Below are 21,410 nucleotides of genomic sequence, written 5' to 3'. Positions count from 1 at the left end.
ATGTCTGCATTCAGTAAACTGTTTCTGTACTCCCAATAGTTTACCTATTTGGTTCTGTTCTATTAGAATTTTATATAGTTTTGGGAAACTGCCCTGCTTCTCTCTGTTCAGACAAATAAAACTAAGGCTTTACTGCCCTAAACATGTGGCCTTGGTTGGAGCATCATCTGTACACCAAGGCCGTGGGTTTGATTCCCAATAAGGGCACACACCTGTGTTGCAGGTTCCATTCCCCAGTCAAGGCACTTACAGGAGGCAACTGATCAATGCTTCTCACTCATGTTGATGTTTGCCTTTCTCGCTCTCTCTCCCTTCCTCTGCCTCTAAAATCAATAAACATATCCTTGGCTGAGAATTAAAAATAAATAAATTTAGACTCCCAAACAGGATGGAGGCATATGTAGACACCTTGCATCTTCACACAACCAAAAGGACAACAACAAATTTAAAAACAAAAAACAACCAGAACTGCCAGAAAATCAAACTGTATGGAAGTCCAACAACCAAGGAGTTAAAAAAGAAACATTCATCCAAACTGGTAGGAGGGGTAGAGACAGGCAACTAGGATGGAGAGGACTTGTGGCAAGATGGTGGTTGGCAGACCAGGGAGGGCATGGCGGTGGCTGGCAGAGTGGGCCATCCTGTTGGGAACTGCCCTGTCTGGTTTCAGGAGCTGTAACCCCCCCATGGCTAAGGCTGAGTGAGCAACCTTTGGACCATAAGTCACTAAGGTGACAAAGCTCATCTCCCTGGCAGGAGTGCTGCCTCTGCCTCTTTTACTTCACCCTGCCTGGCCCCCAATGCTTGATCAGTTAGCCAATGACAGGTAAGACTCCTCAAAAGAGGGACAATCTAAGACAGGCACAATCATGGAGGTCGCCAGGGAAGGACTTGGGAGCTATAGAAAAAGAAGGTGATGAACCCTCACCCCTCAGCTTTGACATAGCCCAAGTCCTCATTCTGTCTGTGAGAAGTCTCCTAATCTCTTGGCTGCCTTAATTCCCCTGCCTGACTTAAGTTCGAAACAATACCTTAAGCCTGAAACAATGCTGGAGATGGGTACAGCCCTGTGCTGGGGAAAGGGCGGGTTCCCTAGGGCAATCAGGCCTAAGAAAGAACACATAAAATCCTATGAAAGCTACTTTGCCTATACCCTCAATTTAAATAATAAGGGACAAAGCAAGAAGTGAGTTTGTTACCCAAAGTTTTATGGCCATTTAACTCTCTGACCTTGACTCAGAATAAGCCCTCAGAGTTCTTTGAATGTTATCTGTTGTTTAATCATTTCTGCCTGACAATGATTGATGAGCTTTATTCCTGTGTAAATTGAACCCAATAAAAGCCTGTCAAGGCAAGGCTCATGGTGCTCTCCCCTTGAGAGAATGACCGCGCCATGCCTTTTCCTTCACAGGACTCTGTAGTCCATGTGAATTTGTCTTGCATCTCATCCATAACACTGCAGACACTGTGGGCCAGTGTCCAAGTCATGGTCCCACATTCGAGTGTGGATAAACCAGGAGGAACAACTGGGGAATAAGACAGACTGAGCAGCCCATGGTTCCAGTGTGGGGAAATAAAGCCTCAAAATCTATGACTAAAAAATTATATGGGCATTGCAGCAGCAGGAGAAACTCCTAGTCTCACAACAGAGTTCACTGGAGAGACCCACAGGGTCCTAGACTGTACACAAACCCACCCATCTAGGAATCAACACCAAAAGGACCCAATTTGCTTATGGGTAGTGGGAGAAGTGATTGAAAGCCAGCAGAGAGGTAAGCAAGCTGCACTGTTCCCTCTTGGTCCCCTCTCGCACTGACAGCCTCACAACACAGCAATTTGAGTTGCTCTGTCCCCAAGAATACCAAAGGTTCTGCTCCTTACTGTAACAGGAGCACCAACACACACAAAAAAAATGTGGCCCAAATGAAAAAACAGATCAAAACTCCAGAAAAAAATATAACTAAGCAATGAAGAGCTAGCCAACCTATCAGTTGCACAATTCAAAACACTTGTAATCAAGATGCTCACAGAATTGGTGAATATGGTCACAAATTGGATGAAAAAGTGAAGGCTAGGCAAAGTGAAATAAAGGAAAATGTGTACAGGGAACCAACAGTGAAGGGAAGGAAACTGGGACTCAAATCAATGATTTGGGGCAGAAGAAAGAAATAAACATTCAACCAGAACGGAATGAAGAAACAAGAATTCAAAAAAAATGAGGAGAGGCTTACAAACCTCCAGGACAACTTTAAATGTTCCAACATCTGAATCATAGAAGTGCCAGAAGAAGAAGAAGAGCAAGAAATTGAAAACTTAATTGAAAAAATAATGAAGGAGAACTTCCCCAATCTGGCCAAGGAAATGGGCTTCCAGGAAGCCCAGGAAGCTCAGAGAGTGGCAAAGAAGTTGGACCCAAGGAGGAACACACCAAGGCACACCATAATTACATTACCCAAGAGTAAAGATAAGGAGAGAATCTTAAATGCAGCAAGAGAAAAGGAGACAGTTACCTACAAAGGAGTTCCCATAAGACTATCAGCTGATTTCTCAAAGGAAAACTTGCAGATAATAAGGGGCTGGAAAGAAGTACTCAAAGTCATGAAAGGCAATGACCTACATCTAAGATTGCTCTATCCAGCAAAGCTTTCATTTAGAATGGAAGGGCAGACAAAATACTTCCCAGATAAGGCCAAGTTAATGGGTTCATCATCACCCAGACCTTATTATATGACATGTTAAAGGGACTTAACTAAGAAAAAGATGATCCAAACTATGAACATTAAAATGACAACTCACAACTATTAAAAACTGAGCCTAAAAATAAATAAAAACAAAAACAAACTAAGCCAACAACTAGAACAGGAACAGAACCACAGAAATAGAGATCATATGGAGGGTTATCAATGGGGAAATGCAAGGGGGAGAGAGGGGGAAAAGGTACAGAGAATAAGTAGCATAGATGGTGGGTAGAAAATAGGGGGAGTTTAAGAATAGTATAGAAAATGGCAAAGTCAAAGAACTTATACATATGACCCATGGACATGAACTAAGAGGGGGAGGAATGTCAGTGGGAGGGGTTGTTTAGGGCAGAGGGGAATAAAGGGGGAAAATGGGACAACTATAACAGCATAATCAATAAAATATATTTCAATAAATAAAAAGTAGGCTTAAATAATGAGGCTTTATTCCCCACTTCTGTTAAAGATTTTAAAATAAAAGCCGAACCCACTACTCTGCATCCTCCCTCAAAACAATCTCAGCAAAATCTTTTCATTGCCTTGTTTATTTCTCCTTTTAAGGGAAGAAGTTTCATCATACGGTAGGCTTTATGTTACCAGTTACAACCATGGCTCAAAAACTATCAAGACAGTAGACAGTAACTGAGGCCCAATTACAATCTACTCTTATTTTCACCTTAATGATATTAAGCCTCTAAGAAGATATTCATACGAAATTCGAGTGAAGCCTTTCAACTGGCATGGGACCAGCCCCTTGCCAGTGCCCAAGGAGAATAACCTGCTACAGTTTCTGAGAACTTAAACTGATAACTAAGTCAATCACTTTGTTAATAGAAAACTCAATTAAAATGGACATTTCATGTACCTCTCCACTTATCTAATCTCTGAACAATGCAGAAAGCTGAGAGAGTTCTGCAGGCATTTCAGCTGCATTTTCACTTTCTATTTTCTTTGTGTTATGGAAAATTCACACAAACAAAAAAAAATACATTTAAACTAAAAAATCATGGGTACAGGCTCAGCCCAATTCAAGCAGGAAATTTTGCAATCTAGGCAACAAAGGACTGCAGCACCTAAACGTGAAGCCATCTAATCAGCTCCACTTTCAAATATTATAGAAACTAGAAAACACATTACACTGCATGCTCTTAATTTTGAGTTTGATAACTTACTAAGACTCTCAGCTCAGATCTTCCTGCTCCTCATGGGGGTAAGGAAAATGGGAGCAACACTAACCAAGGAGTTGATCAGCACAAAGGAAAGATCACAATCAAAACCACTCTTGCTAATTCCCCCACAGGCATTGTGTCAGGTACCTACAGATTGACTCTCAGTAATTCCAACCTTGTCAGTTTTTCCTCCAGCTTTGCAAGAAATGGTTGTTTCTTCCATTGAACTTGAAAGTAAAGTATTGGGCTTGCATGTAAAAGCCATGTTATACAAAGACCATGTTTATCAAAATGCTAGAATCACACTCAGTGCAGTGAGAATCCTCCCCCAAAAGGAGCCATAAGAAAAGGGGGCCCTACGGCTGGGGAAACAGCTGATTCCCAATTTCCCATCTGATCCTTACTCAGGGTCTGAGTTACACATTCATTGAATGGCATGGTGGGCTCAACTGCATGCTCTATTCATGTGATTTTCTTTCTCTCCTTCTCCCTCCTCCTGACCACTCTCTGCCAAACACAAATTGTTGAATACCCACAATATGAATACACAACAGGCTCAACTCCACTATATTTGGCCTCTTTCTCTCTGGGTGTTCAATAGCTTTCTTCCAAGTTTTAACGAGCAGTATGTTAACTGGTTAAGAGCAGGCTTCTGACTGTCCAGGTTCAAACCTGGCCCCTCCACTTGCTAACCTGTGATCTTTACAAGACACTTAAATTCAAGGCACTAAGTGTTCTCATTTGAAAAATGGGGATAATAAAGTTCCCTCATAAAGTTGTTGTGAATGAAGCACTTAACACAGTCCCTGGTTCACAGTACACAATCAATAAATGTAGTCATAAGTAATAGTAGTACTACTGTTGCTGTTGTTATTGTTATTACCACAACTCAGATTTACAACCCCATCTTAGCTCAGCAAGGCCAGGACTGTCCATAGGCAGGTGGAATGTAAGGTATCCCATCTGTTGGCTCAATACTAAGTCCATATTGCTACATATCCCCTCATCTTAGTAACTCAGACATCTATTTTCAGATGCTGAACCCATGGTATAGGCACTGTCTTGCTATCCACAACAGAACTGGTGTTCAATCCCCTGATGCCAGGCTCCCTGCACAGGGACCCAACTGTCCTTCCCTCCTGGACTGAACTTTTTGGCTCTTGCTTACTAGATTTTCCGAGCCTCCTTCCAAAGTTTATAGCCAGCAGTCCAACTTATTGCCTCTACTCAGCTTCTAACCTCACCAAACAAACTCATCGTTGCTCAGGATCACCCATGATCACCCATGTTGGCTCCTTATGGACCTGGCTTCCAACTTCCCTAGTCCTACAAAATGATAGTAAATACATAGCAGTTGCTGAGTACACACCAGGCATTGTTCCAGGAATTCTACACAGACCCTACGAAGTAGGTACTATTATTTCATTTTTACTGCTAAAGTGAAGCACAGAGAGGCCAAGTAATTTTTTTACAAAAACACAGCTAATAAATGGTGGTACCAGGATCAACCATATAGAAGCTCTTTCTAGTTCCAGAATCCACACTGCAATATATGGGAAAGCCATCCACAAAAAAATTGTGTGTGTATATGTGTGTGTGTGATATATTACTATGATGTATATGATATATTATATAGACTATATTATATATTAATGTATATATGTTGTCACATTTATATACTATACATATACATAATACAGCCTTGCATAGAGGAAGAAAACAAAAATATATACTGACTGAATGATCCTAATCATTGTAAAACTTCTTGCCCAAAGGCAAGGTCTCTGCTTTGGCATCTAAGTTTCTTCAGGAGTCGGATTTTTCTGGTCATTAACATTCTTGTCCTCTGGATTCATATCCATAAGGCCTCAGATGATCCTCCCAAAACTGGCATCACTGCCTACTGGCATTCCCAACAATTTTTGTCCCACCTCCACATGGAGAGATATTTGGGTCATGGGGCTTGCTTCTCCCCCGCCTCAGATTAATTGAAATATTATTGACAGAAAATATCTATAAGTGTAACCTATACAACATGAGTATTTGATAAATGCATATATTGTGAAATAATTAACACAGCAATATGAGTTAACATCCCCTCACAGAATTACCATTGAACATCTACTCTCTTAACATTCAAATATATAATACAGTATTGCTAATTGTGGTCACCATTAATTTTGACTAATAGACCTTACACTGTTTCTCCCTTTCTGCAGACCTTACATAGAATTTATATACACACCATTCCATTTCTCAAATCCTGAGCTTAGCTTTGATTCCTTGGTTCCTTGGTTGAATCCCAACATTTGTCCAGGGTGGAGGTATCCGCTGTGTTATTGTCCAGCTGTCTATAAAACTTTGAAAACAGGTGTATGTACAACCTTTTATGTCTAATGAGCTCCTTGAGTACCAGCCAACTCTTCTGTTGATGAGTTTATTTAGACATAAGTGATATTTTTTCACACTGGTACATAGACAACATCAAAAATTATAAATTCTTATTAAATGGGCTCATTTACAGAGGTTTCAACAATAGATATATCTCATTAAATCTTTGCTTCATCAGGAAGTCTGGAAAACATTTTATATGACTATTTAAAAGGTACATTTAAAATGTACCTTAACATATTGTGATTGGAATGATTCAGTTTAAATTCTAACTAAAATATGCAAATAGCTGAAGCATACCTTTAAGATGAGATACAATATTACCATCATTTTCTCACTACTTCATATTACTTTCAGTTACTTCATGCTGGGTAGAATCTAATCCAAAATCAATTCTCCTCATCTAGGAATCGTCAAGCACACTGACATAAAAACAGTCATCAGGAGGATAAATAATTTCAAGTGCAAAAAAAATGCATTGAAATGATACAGCTTCTCTGGTAGAAAGATAAAACTGTGTTTCCAATTGACTAGGTCTGCCTGGAATCACCCAGAGTTTGGGTGAAGATGCCAGGCACTATCTCAGCTCAGTGGGCATTTACAATAACAGTAATAAAACATTATAATTAAAAGACTCTTCACAAAGAATGCATAATCTCATTTAATCCTACAACAATGCTATGACATCAGTATCATCATCCTATTTTATAGTTCAGGGAACAGAAGTTAGAAGTCATGAAAATTGCCCAATATCACATAGCAAATTAACTCATTGATTTAATAAGCATTTATTGAGAAATTATTATGTGCTAGGCCTTAAGATATAGGCTAGGGAATCAGAGATGAACGGGACATTTTCCATCTAAATACTATTTGGAGGTATCAAGCAATAGGATTTCTTCCTCCCACATTTTCTTTTTCCCTGGCCTCCCCATTGTCCCTCATGCAATCCCTTGACTATCTCTAAGCTCCCAGCCTCAGGGAAAACATTTGGCAAGGTGGAACAAAAGTAGTTTCTATGTCTTTCTGGCTTTGATGTTCCAAAAGCCAACATTCTTAGAAAAACTGAGACATTACAGGAAAAAAAAATGTGTCTTAAAGAAACTTAAAGGAAGAACTTGTCCTAAACTAGACTAAGGTTTCTTTTGTGCTCAGAGGAAAGAAGAGAATAAGAGAAGAGAAAGGTTTGGGGGATTCCCGTGAGAAGAAAACTGTCCTTTATAATAGTGACATCAGGGAACTGGATGACCCTAGAGGGACACCACAAGAACAGGAAGACTTCCAGGTGCAAAGAAATTTGTCAGCATATGTGAGACAGAGATGGTCTTCAGAGCACCCTGCTGGGTGGCCCAGAAATTCACAAAAGGATGCAGGTAGTCTGGAGTTGGTCTACTGGGCACGGCCTGCTGGGATGCTGGCAGGCCTAAGCTAGTCTGCAGGAAAAGGCCTCTTGAGTGGCTGAAATATTCTGAAAAGTGGACACCACCTGGACCTTTCCCACACTCCTATGCTGGCAGCTACACCATAAGAGAAAAAAGAATCCAAAGAGCAAAATAAGAAGCCCTTTCCTTGGCCATAGACTTGCAGCCCTCTAGTGCTCTCTATTGGCAAAGCCTAACACTGCACCAGCTAGAACTGGAAAAATACAGCTGTGTGTACAGGTTCCAGCTCCAGTATTATAAAAGAGAGAAAAATGAAAAATTAAGCAGGCAGTGGAGGGAGGTAGATTGGGAACTGAGAGGTAGTAAGTTGATAAATAGCCCAAATGTGTAGTCTAATTCTTAGAGATGCCACTAAAAACCAATGCAAAGTAATAGAACTTAAAACCAATAAATTCAAATTAGAATTCTAATAAATATATTTAAATAATAAAAGTACATGACTAAAAGGAGGAACAAGGGAACAAGAAATAAAATAGATGAGCAAGAAATGAATTTTAGGTTTAAATAACCTCCAAATCGTTATGCTGAATGAAAAAAGTCAGACACAAGAGTGCCTACTGGATGACTTCATTTATATAAATGTCTGGAAAAATGCCTCCTAATATAAATGACAAAAACAGGTACATGGTTGTCTGGGACTAAAAGTAGATGGGGTTGTAAACTATAAAATGGCATGAGGAAACTTTTGGGGGTAATGAAATGTTCTGTATGTTCATTGTTGTGATAGCATGGATATATATGGAGAGTGAGTAGTGTTTCACTCTACAAGGTACCTGCTGTTTGACACAGCTGGCCATCGTAGAATGACAGAATAGCTGTAAGTAGGGCCCAGACAGAGATATCTCCTGGACATGACTGGGCTTGGGCTCAGCCCCCTGGAGCAGGCTTCTGCTTTGATGGACAGATAACTCCAAGAGACCAACAGCCTCTCAGAGGGGCACTGAAACGTGAGGGTACAGTCAGCAAAGATAGGATGCTGAAATCAGAAAGCACATTTAGAGTTAAGACTGTAATAAATAACCAACCATTCACTTTCCTTTTCCCCCTGGATGTCTTTAAAAATCAAAGCAAATAAATGTGTCCTTGTATGATTCACCAGTAGACAAGGCTTCTCTCATGCCTGCCAGCTCCTGAGAGCTTGAAATTGAATGATTTGGGGAGAGAATGAGAGGGGTTTTCTGAGTCTAATAAAATAGACTGTGAAGATTTCTTTAGAGGAAACAGAAAGGAAAATATTTTATGACAAAAATACTCTTTAAAACAAATTACATTTTGTTTTTCACATGTAAAACACTGAACTAATTGCTAAGTGGTAATGGAAGTCTTTTGAAAAGACCGACCTTTCAAAACATAGTACTCTGTTTACAGTAATAGAAATGGAAGTATGTAAACTGAAGCCACAAAAATGTTTTTGTTTTAGTAGATAAAATGTTAAAAAATACAAATGTGAACCATTTTTTTCAAAGTCACCATGTCAAGAAGCTGTGTATTTATTCCCAAGTCTGTTCAGAAATTTTATGGAATTGAATTATGTAATCATCTTAAATATTTTTTAAGTTTTCAATTACAGTTGACATACAATATTATACAATTTGGGACATACAACATAGTGATCAAACATTTATGTAACTTACAAAGTAATATTCACAGGGTTATCTGCAATCTCAACACAGCTATTCTGGAGCAGAAAATATAAACATATAATATCATTGATTGGTATACTGGAAACTGCACAGGGTTTATAGGTTTTAAACCACAAGCCCTGCCTCTTATTATTTCTGTGACATTCAGCAGCTTTTCATTTTCTCTCAACCTCAATATTCCTCCTCTGTGAAAACAGGAATAAGAATACTCATATAAAGATGGTAAGAGATTTTTAAGTCCATAAATGTATTAATAAACAATACATTCAAATCTATAAATGTATTAATAAATCAATAAATGTTTGAGTCATGTCTTTCCTCAGTAGTGATAAGCTTTTTTCAGATTACATTGTTTCAGGCAATAGACAAAAATACTTTTAAATCAAACACCATTTGCTTGTGAACTCTTCATTAATTGCCATGTTCCAGGCACTGGTCTAGGTCTGAGCAGGACACAATGGCTTGATGTTTTAGAGTGAGTTCCAATATCTGCTGTGGCAGTGTGACCTTGGGCAAGTTACTGTTCCTTTCTGGGTCTCAGTTTCTTCATCTGTGATAAGGGAATAATGACAGTAATGACCTCAAAAGAATCCCCTCAGGATACTGTGCATTTATTCCAAAAATGAAAGGTACTTGGTGTTATGGTGGTCCCTTAAGACATGGGCTATGAAAGAATTCATGAAGAGAAGAAAGTGTAGAAAATAGTTTTTATTCACTCTCCAAGAAAGGAGAGGGGCATGGTGTGGAGAGATACACCAGCATTGAGGGGTGGGGACTTTGATCTTTTATTGGATCATAATTGGATTTTAAAAAGGTAGGGGTTGCTGTTGTGTGGCCTCTGGGCAGTTAGGGAGCTGTAGCAGTTTGTTCCAATGTTAACTTCTGCCTGTGGCAATAGGGAACAACTAGTTCTGTTCTTGCTTTCCAGTAATTTCCAGTCCTGGGAACAAGCTCAGAAGAGTAAAATGGGGGTTATGTTTACCAATGCCACAGGCCTGCTCAGCAAATCCTGCCACAACAGCAAATGGCTCTGGCTTTACCCTTTCACTTGGAACTGAATTACATCCCCCCAAAATTCATTCACCCTCAGGTACTGAAGTCCTAACCCTCTTACCCCAGAATGTGACTATATTTAGAGAGAGGGCATTTAAAGAGGTGATAAGGATAAAATGAGGTTCTATGGGTTGGCCCTAATCCAATGTTTGTAAGAAGAGGAGATTAGCACACAGACATGTACAGACCAATGGAAGACCATGTGAAGACACAGCAAAAAGATAACCATCAGTAAGATAGGGAGAGAGGCTTCAGAAAGAACCTGCAGACACCTTGATCTTGGACTTCCAGCCTCCAGAACTCCTTTCCCTTTTTTAGGCCACTCAATTTGTGGTATTTTGTCATGGCAGCCCTACAAACTAATATAAAAGGGAAAAATATTTGTTTCAGTCTTGCATTCTCCAGGTAAGACTACTCTTCCCCAATTTCCCTATTACCATTTTCAGGAAGAAAGAGAGATTATATATATATTTTATTTATATATATGTACTTATATATATGTTTTATATATATATATAATGTGTAAATATATATTATATATTTATGATATGTGTTTTATATATGTATATTTATGATAAAATCATATATATATGATTTTATAGATGATAGATAGATATAAAATCGGTACTAGCCAGATCACACCACTTCTCCCTCCCTCCCTCCCCATTCAGCAGAGAAGCTTCACCAGTCTGGCCTGATCCCAGCATAGCTGATTCCTTTGCCATTTCTCTGAACATTGCAATAAGCCAGACTCTCAGATATCTCATGACTCAGATTCTCTCCTTCATGAGGTACTATTTATACTTAAATTTACCCAACTCCTGGAACTTTTCCTCTATGACCTGTAAAATCACAATACATTCCCAGCAAAATCCCCATTTCAATATTCTTCTTACTCAAAGTTTCCTTTGTTTCTCTGCTTTACTGAAATTTGGTTCCTTCAAAGCACAGGAGGGCTGCTTCCCCCGCACCCTCTCAAGAGCTGGCTATTTTCTCAACCACTGAGCTTAGCAATGGGATAGGTATCCTCTTTGCTCTTGGATGCAGATTCTAAACCCATTTCCCTTACTCTTCACTAAAACTACAGCCTTGAAGTCCACACCATCAGACAAGACATCATTTCCTCTTCTTACAGTCATCAATAGAGCTCGTCACTCCTAGATTTTACCTTCTTTCTTTATCATTCTCTCCACCATAATTCCTAGTTATTGTGAAATTCTTGGGAGTAATCTTCCCAGGCTTCTTTGTTTCTTCATTTCCTCTTCTACAATGACTTTGACTTTACCACCTACCATCTTCTCTCAATGTCATATCCTAGGCTTTGTCATGCATTATCCATAACTGTTTTTTCCTCTCTAAGCTCAGTTTCAAGTTTTACACTCTCTGTTCACTATCCCCTATATTTCATTCACTCAGTCAATACATTACTATGTAGCAGGCCCTGTTCAAGCTGTGGCTGATATAGAACTGATTAAAACAAGAAAAATTTTCTGCCCTTATGCAACTTACATGGGGTTGATCGAAGACAATAAACCAAATGTATTTAGTTTAATAATGAGACAGGAGAGTAAGAAGCTAAGAAACATTCTTGGCAAGTGACATAGAGAAACTGAGACAGAGAGCTGAATGCAATGGTTGAGCAATTTATGGCCAGACACAAATTTTCACCTCCCTGAGATAACATCTAGGCCTCAGTTGTGTTTCAGTTCCAGGCCCAGGAAAACTGCAGGACCAGGTTGGTGATGCCAGAACCAACTGCAATGACTAAAGACATCCTACCTGTCACTGACCAATCAGAGGAGACCATGAACCTGCAAGGGCACACCTGGAGAACTGATGAATACTCTACTGAAACCCTCCCATGAGATCTCTCCTAAGATTCTTGCTTGCAAGAAAGAGAGATAAAAGTCTCAAGACAAAGGACACAGCACATATGCTCTCCCTCTGGGAAACAGCCAGAGCCATTCCCTCTTCTTTCCTGTCCCCTCCCTCCAACTGCTTCTTCACAGGTATGTGTCTCCTAAATTCTAAGGCATTGGACAGCTGGCAGCTTATCACAGGCTCATCCCCTGAGCACATCCCTAAGGCCACTTTTCTCTGACTTTGCAGGCAGCTGAGCCTAGGCTCTCCTGTTGCTTCTTTTATTCTAAGCCCTTTCTTGCCACCCTCAGCAGGCCCATTCTCTCCCTTAACAACATAGTAATAAAACTCTTACTAATCCATGTTAGTCTTTCTGATCCATAATTCTTTTTATTGTTGTTCAAGTACAGTTGTCTCCATTTTCTCACCACCACTTTCCCCCTCCCCACCCTCTCCACCTCCAACCCTCAATCCTCCCCCCATTTTGCTTTGTCCATGGGTCCTTTATACATGTTCCTGGCAACCCTTCCCACTTTTCCCCCAATTATGCCCTCCCACCTACCCCCTGGTTACGGTCAGTTTTTTCTTTATTTCAGTGTCTCTGGTTATATTTGCTTGCTTGTTTGTTTTGTGGATTAGGTTCCACTTATAGGTGAGATCATATGGTATTTGCCTTTCATCATCTAGCTTATTTCATTTAGCACAATGCTCTCCAGATCCATCCAAGCTGTCACAAAGGGTAGGAGCTCCTTCTTTCTTTCTGCTGCATAGTATTCCATCATGTAAACGTACCACAGTTTTTTGATCTACTCATTTACTGATAGGCACTTGGGTTGCTTCCAGCACTTGGCTATTGTAAATTGTGCTGCTATGAACATTGGGGTGCATAGGTTCTTTTGAATTGGTGTTTCAGGATTCTTAGGGTATAGTCCCAGCAGTGGGATTGCTGGATTGAAACACAGTTCTAGATTTAGTTTTTCAAGGAAATTCCATACTGTTTTCCTCAGTGGCTGTACCAATCTGTATTCCCACCAACAGTGTACTAGGGTTCCCTTTACTCCACAACCTCACCAGCACTTGTTTATTGATTTGGTTATGATGGCCTCTAACCAGTGTGAAGTGGAATCTCATTATGGTTTTAATTTGCTTCTCCCTGATGGCTACTGATGCTGAACATTCTTTCATATGCCTATGGGCCTTCTGTATGTCCTCCTCAGAGAAGTGTCTGTTCAAGTCCTTTGCCCATTTTTTAATTGGATTGCTTGTCTTCCTGGAGTGGAGTTGTATGAGTTCTTTATATATTTTAGAGATTAAACCCTTGTCCTAGTTATCATTGCCAAGTATATTTTCTCATATGGTTTGCTCCCTTTTCACTTTGCTGATGTTTTCTTTAGCTATGCAGGAGCTTTTTGTTTTGATGAACTACCATTTGTTTATTCTTTCTTCTATGTCCCTTACTCTAGGGGACATATTAGTGAAAATATGGGATATCTGCATGGGATATCTGAAATTTTTCTGCCTATGATTTCTTCTGGGACTTTTATAGTGTTGTGACTTATATTTAAACCTTTTATCCACCTTGAGTTTATTTTGGTGTGTGTTGTAGGTTGGTGGTCAAATTTCATTTTTCTGCATATAGTTGTCCAGATCTTCCAACACCATTTGTTGAAGGCACTATTTTACTCCATTTTATGTGTCTTCCTCATTTGTCAACTATTAATTGGCCATGGAAACATGGATTTATTTCTGGGCTCTCTGTTACGTTCCATTGATCCATATGGGCGTTCTTATGCTAGTACCAGACTGTTCTGATTATAGTAGCCTTGTAATATAGTTTGATGACAGGTATTGTGATCCTTCCAATATTGCTGTTCTTTCTAAAAATTGCTGAGGCTATTCAGGGCCATTTATGGTTCTCTATAAATTTTTGAAATATTTGTACTATATCTGTGAAATATGTCATTTGGATTAATAGGAATTCTGTTGAATCTATAAATTGCTTTTAGTATAGACACCTTGATGATGTTAATTCTTCTAATTCATGAACACAGGATGTCTCCATTTATTTGTGTCTTCTGTAATTTCTTTTCTCAGTGTTGTGTAATTTTCTAAATACATGTCTTTTACTTCATTGGTTAGGTTTATTCCTAGGTACTTTATTTTTGTTGTTGTTATAGCAAATGGGATTTGTCTCCTGATTTTTGTTTCTGATATTTTGTTGTTAGTGTACAAAAAATGTCTTCAATTTTTGAATATTGACTTTGTACCCTGCTGCTTTGCCAAATTTACTTATAAGATAAAGTAGTTTTTCTGTGCAGCCTATAGGGTTTTCTGTGTGCACTATCATGTCATCTGCAAACAGTGACAGTTTCACTTCCTTCTTTCTAATTTCGATGCCTTTTATTTTTTTTTTTCTTGTCTGGTTGCTGTGGCTAGGACTTCTAATACTATCTTGAATAGAAGTGGTGAAAGCAGAAATCCTTGTCTTATTCTTATTCTTTGTGGGAAAGCTTTTACTTTGCTCATTGAGTATCATGTCAGCTATGGGTTTCTCATGTATGGCCTTTATTATATTGATGCATGCTCCCTCTACTCCCACTTTGCTGAGTGTTTTTTATCACAAATGGGTACTGTACTTTATCAAATGCTTCTTCTGCATCTATTGATATGATCATGTGATTTTTGTCTTTCCTTTTGTTTATGTGATGTATTATGTTTATTGATTTGTGAATATTGTACCACCCTTTCATCCCTGGGATGAATCCAATTTGATCATGGTGTACGATCTTCTTAATATATTAGTGTATGTGGTCTGCCAATCTTTTGTTGAGGATTTTAGCATCTATGTTCATCAGTGATATTGGTCTGTAGTTTTCTTTTTTTGTTGTGTCTTTATCTGGTTTTGGGATTAGGATGATGATGGCCGCATAAAAAGAGTTTGGAAGTCTTCCCATTTCCTGGATATTTTGTAGTAGTCTGAAAAAGATAGGGGTTAGCTCTTCCTTAAATGCTTTATAAAATTCTCCTGTGAATCCATCTGGTCCAGGGCTTTTGTGCGCTGGGAGTGTTTTGATTATTGCTTCAATTTCACCAGTTGTTATCAGTCTGCTCAGGCTTTCTACTTCATCTTGATTTAGTTTTGGAAGATGCTATTTTTTTAGAAATTTGTCCATTTCACCCAGGTTTTCAAATTTCTTGTCATATAGTTGTTTCTAGTGATTTCTTTCAATATGTTGTAATGATGTGGTATCAGTGGTAATCTCTCTTCCTTCATTTCTGATTTTATTTATTTGGGCCCTCTCCCTTTTTTTCTTAATGAGTCTGGTTAAAGGCTTGTTGATTTTCTTTCTTTTATCAAAGAACCAGATCCTGGATTTATGGACTCTTTCAATTGTTCTTTTAGTCTCTATGTCATTTAATTCTGTTATAATCTTGATAATTTCCTTCCTTCCATTCACTCTGGGATTTGTTTGTTGTTGTTCCTCCAGTTCTTGTAGACGTGGGCTTAGGTTGTTTATTTGAAATGTTTCTATCTTCTTCAGGTAAGCCTGTATTGCTATGAATGTCCCTCTCAGGACTGTGTCCCATAGGATTTGGACTGTTGTGAGTTCATTTTCACTTGTTTCCAGAAACTTTTTTATTTCTTCCTTGATCTCATTCTTAACCCATTCATTGTTTAATAGCATACTATTCAATCTAGATGAGTTGAATGCTTTTGAGTTTTTTTCTTGAGATTGGTTTCTAGTTTCAGTCCCTTGTGGTCAGAGAAAATGCTTTATATGATTTCTATTTTCTTGAATTTGTTGAGGCTTGTTTTGTGTCCTATTATGTGGTCTATCTTTGAAAATGTCCCATGTGCATTTGAAAAGAATGTGTATTTTGCTTCTTTGGAATGAAAGGTTTTATATATATCAGTTAAGTCCATTTGATCTAATGCATCATTCAGTTCCACAATACCCTTATTGATATTCTGTTTGGAAGATCCATCCATTGTTGAGAGTGGGATGTCAAAATCCCCTACTATAAGTGTGTTGCTGTCTGTATCTTTCTTGAAGTCCTCCAATATTTTTTAATATATTTGGGTGCTCCTATGTTGGGTGCATATATGTTTATAATGTTTATATCTTCTTAATGGAGTCTTCCATGAGTATTATGAAGTGTCCTTCTGTGTCTCTTTTTATATGCTTTGTTTTAAAGTCTATTTTGTCTAATATAAGTATTGCTACTCCACCTTTTTTCCCTGTCCATTTGCTTGGAGTATTTTTTTTCCAACCTTTTACTCTCAGTCTGTGTAGGTCTATTTTTCTGAGGTGGGTTTTTTTTTTAAGATTTATTATTTATTTATTTATTTATTTATTTATTTATTTATTTATTTTTAGGGCAAGGAGAAAGAGAAGGAGAGAAATATCAACGTGTGGTTGCCTCTTACATGCTCCCTACTCAGTACTTGGCCCACAACCCAGGCATATGCCCTGATTGTGTTACAAAACAGACAAGGGGGGCCTGGGATGATATACTATTATTGAAAGAAAGCCCCGGGCCCGTTATGTCCACCGCCCTAGGAAAGACGTCTCTCAATGCCAGAGATTCATGAAAAGGAAAGGAAATGTTTATTTAATGCTATACTAACTTAAAGTAGTGACCTAATGTCTATCAAAAAATCCTAAAGTCCCTAAAAACACCCACAAACACACAGTCCTTCCTTCCTTCCCCCTTTGCCCAGTCCAGAGTACCATATCTCAAGAAAGGAAATAGAAGTCCATGGCTTAGGCAGTCCTCTGGTTCTTCCCAGTTAGTACTCCATCTCAACTGGGAGACCTCCCTGGGTTCCCGGCACCCTCAGCTGAGTCACCAGGATCTCTGCTAAAACCAGGTGGTGGTTCCCCCTTCTAAAGCTGTGGGGGTCCCCACTCTGCCAGGCCACGTGGTTCCCTCTCTCTGGGATGCGAGAGTCTCCACTCTGCTAAAGACACGTGGTTCTCCTTCTCTCAGGGCTGCAGGAGTCTCCACTCCGTCAAGTCCACGTGGTTCTCCTTCTCAGGGCTGTGCATGGTTCTCTTCCTAAGCAGCATAGTTCTCCCTCTCAATGGCCGCCAAATCTGGGTTTTAAATCCCCTCGGCCAATCTTCCTCTGCAGCCTCATTTCCGACTCCTCCCACACTCGGCTTCACATGCCAGAACTCGTGTCCTTCCAGCTTTACTGGGCTGCCATCATGAGTTTGGGCAGGCGTGGCCCCATGTCCTGGAGCCAATCCTCTCTGAGCTCCCACGCAGGCGCTGTAACTCAGGGGACCTGCCCCCCCAGTTACATCTGGGTGGGGAAGTTACTTCCATTCCCCTGGCTTAGAGCTGATCACGGCTACTTAACATATCTATGCAACCAGTCAAAGGTTATAGATATGCCAAATGACCACGCCAGAGCTTAACCACAAGGCTGTTGCTATGCTAAACAGCTTTCAATGGCCCTGCTCCATTTGTCCCTTCCCCCAACCCACACCCTAGGCGGGGGGATGGAGACATCCCAAAATCTCCTGGACACCTTAAGTTCTGGACCCCATTTCAAATGCCTATTTGGGGCCCCCCTCTTGGCTGCACCCTGTAACAATTGGGAATCAAACTGGCAACCCTTTGGTTCTCAACCTGCACTCAATCCATTCAGCTACACCAGCCAGGGCTGAGGTGAGTTTTTTGTAAGCAGCATATGCTGGTCATGTTTTCTTATCTATTCAGATACCTATGTCTTTTGATTGGAGCATTTAACCCATTTACATTTAAGGTTATTATTGATAGGTATTATTCATTGCCATTTTCCTCTCTCATACCTGTGTTCCTCTCTGTCATTGTTCTTCTCACTCTTCTTAAAGCAGTCTGTTTAGCATATCTTAAAATTCTGGTTTGGTGGAGGTGTATTCTTTTAGCCTTCTTTTGTCTGAGAAAATTGCTTATTTCACCTTCCATTTTAATTGAGAGCTTTTCTTGGGAATCTTGGTTGAAAGCTTTTGTTTTTCATTACTTGGAATATATCTTGTCATTCCCTTCTGGCTTGTAGTGTTTATGTTGAGAAGTTCACTGCTAGCGTTATCAGGGTTCTCTTGTATGCTACTTCCTGTTTCTCCCTCACTGCCTTTAAGATTCTCTCTTTGTCTTGGAATTTTGCAATTTTAATTATGATGTGTCTTGAAGTGGACCTCTTTTGAGTTCCCCTTGTCTAGGACCCTATGTGCTTCCTGTACTTGCTCAACTTTTTCTCTCATTAAATTAGGGAAGTTTTCCATCATTACTTTTTCAAACAGGTTTTCTACCCCTTGCTCTTCTTCTTCTCCTTCTGATATCCCATTATACAGATAGTATTATGTTTCATGTTGGCCTGCAGTTCCCTTAGCGCCTCTTTGTTCTTTTTGAGTCTGTTTCCCTTTTCTTGCTCTTTCAGGGAGTTTTTTCTACCTCGTCCTCCAGCTTGCTAATTCAATCCTCTGCTTCATCTAGCCTACTTTTGATTCCTTTGGTTAACAAATTGTATTCTTCATTTCCTCTTGGCTCTTGTTGATTGTTTCTATGTCCTTTTTCACAATGGTGTAATTTGCAGTAAGTTTCTTGTAGCTTCCCTGTAGTTTTTGATAATTCTCACTGAGTTCACTAAGCTTTCTATAACCATTGTTTTGATCTCAATATCTGATCATTTACTTGCCTCTATTTCATTTAGCATTCTTTCTGAGGATTCCTCCTTTCCTTTCAATTGGAGGTCGTTTCTTTGTCTTCCCATTATTTGTGAGACTCTTCTTGTTTGCCTCTGCTTCTTAAATTGATCTGTTTTGACTCCATGATTTTGCAGTGTGAACTTCTATGGTAGGAGACCTGCGAGATTCAGTGATGCACTCTCCTTGTTCTCCAGAATTTGATGCTCTTGGGATGCCCTTCATAATACTGTTTATGTTGGCCTTCTAGGTGTATTTGGGTTTTGATTATTGTTGGGTGATTCTTTGGTGGGTCCTTCCTTCCACTTGGTTGACTGAGGTTCACCCTGCCCACCATGTCTTGTATGCTATTTTGCAGGCCCACTTTTTTTTCTATCTGGATCTACCTCCAGTGATATCAGATGTTGACCCCATCTGACCTTAGGCAGCTTGTTCAAGATTTCCAGGTATTTACTGTCTGTGGCTGTCTCCTTCAGTTGTTAATCTAGTCACTGTGCACTCAGCAGCCAGCCTTAAGCACCATAGAGTGGGGCATCATCTCTCCTGGATTTTGGGCTATTGTTTCCCCTCAGGCAGCTGTTGCTCAGAGGGGAGTTGTGTGCCTGAGCAGGATGTCTGCTGCCATTTGGGGAATGACTCTGCACCAGAATCCTGGTGGCTACTCTCTCAGTTCTCTCCCAAAAATCTCCATCACCTCCCCAGTCTGTCCTCAAGCAACCTCAGTCTGTCCTCAAGTGTCTCTAGCCAACTCTGCCACCCATTTGCTAGGGATCTACAATCTATGGCTGGTTCCTTAAGTTTTTAATCTATTCACTGTGCACTCAGCAGTCAGACTTAAGCACCACTGGGCCAGGGTAGAGCCCCTCCTGAGATCAGGGTTACTGTTTCCCCTCAGGCTGCTGCCACTCAGAGGAGATTAGCCTGCCTGAGCACAATGGCTGTTGCCGTATGGGGGATAACTCAGCACTACACTCCTGGCATCTACTCTCTTAGTTCTCTCCCAAAAGCTTCCATCCCCAGTATCTTTTCAGGCATCTCTAGCCCTTCCTGCCCCTGCCTTTGCCAGAGCCCTGGGTAAGTGGCTGCATTTGAATATTTGTGTGTTGATCCTTTAAACAGATTTTTCATCTTCAGCCATCTTCAGCCATCTGTCTCTGGAAGAGAGAAACCCTGCTGCTTTTTGCTGCTGGATGTTATCTACATACTCTTTGGGTCCTGGTGCTCTAGGCTGGGGATCCCAGCTTAGGATTTAGAGCAGGAGTGTCAAACTCATTTTCAGTGGGGGACACATCAGCCTCGTGGTTGCCTTCAAAGGGCCAAAATAATTTTAGGACTGTATAAATGTAACTACTCATTAACTGTTAAGGAGTTGAAATTGTATTTGGCCAATGTGGTCCCTGGTGAAAATGAGTTTGACACCCCTGATTTAGAGTCTACTCTTCTCAGTGGGATCCATTTGGCCACTTCATTATCTCTCCAGTGCTGCCACCTGTGGGTACCCAGCCAGCCTTCTTAAGGCTCTATCACATTCCTTACCAGTCAAGTTGTGCTGATGCTGATTCTTCTGTCTATCCAAGGTTATAAGGCTTCTCTCTCACTATTGTTGAGTTTTTGTTATGGGTGATTTCTCCACAATTTACTTGTAATTCTAGATTGGTGCTGGGAGGAAGTTAGTGTGGCTTCCATTCACTCCTCTACCATCTTGGCTCTCTGTTTTTTTTGATCTGTGATTCTTTGCTGCATCAGTGAGAAGAACCATTTCCAGTAACAGTAAGTGCTATAAATAAAAATGAAGCAAGAAAGGGGATTAGGAGGTACTGGAGAGGGAAAGTTTGTTTCCTTTTAGAATAGCTACATGGCCAAAAGTAGCTAATACACACACACACACACACACACACACACACACACACACACAGATATTTGAGCAAAGATCTGAATGTCATGAGACTGAGCCATGAAGATATGACTTAGATCAATATATGGACTGAGCCATGTAGAAGAAGAGTATTCTTCAAAGAGATAACAGCATATACAAAAGACCAAAGATGGGAGTTTATCTGGTTTGTTCAAGGAACAGAGAGTAGACAGACTAGTGTGTCTGGAGGGGATAGAGGGATAGAGCACTAGAAAATGAAGCTGAAGAAATGGAAAGGAGGTGAGCAAGTAGAACTTGAGAGAAGCTTACAAGTCATAGTAAGGATTTTCCATATTATTGAGATCAGGGCTGTCAAACTCACTTTCACCAGGGGCCACATCAGCTTCATGGTTGCCTTCAAAGGGCTGAATATAATTTCAACTCCTTAACAGTTAAGGAGTAGTTACATTTATACAGTCCTAAAATTATTTTGGCCCTTTGAAGGCAACCACGAGGCTGACCTGTCTCCCTGGTGAAAATCAGTCTGACACCCCTGATTCAGAT

This window comes from Phyllostomus discolor, chromosome 5 (genome assembly GCF_004126475.2).
Source record: "Phyllostomus discolor isolate MPI-MPIP mPhyDis1 chromosome 5, mPhyDis1.pri.v3, whole genome shotgun sequence".
NCBI classification, from domain to species: domain Eukaryota; kingdom Metazoa; phylum Chordata; class Mammalia; order Chiroptera; family Phyllostomidae; genus Phyllostomus; species Phyllostomus discolor.
The sequence above is the reverse complement of the archived record's forward strand: the minus strand, read 5'-3'. Positions refer to the sequence as shown.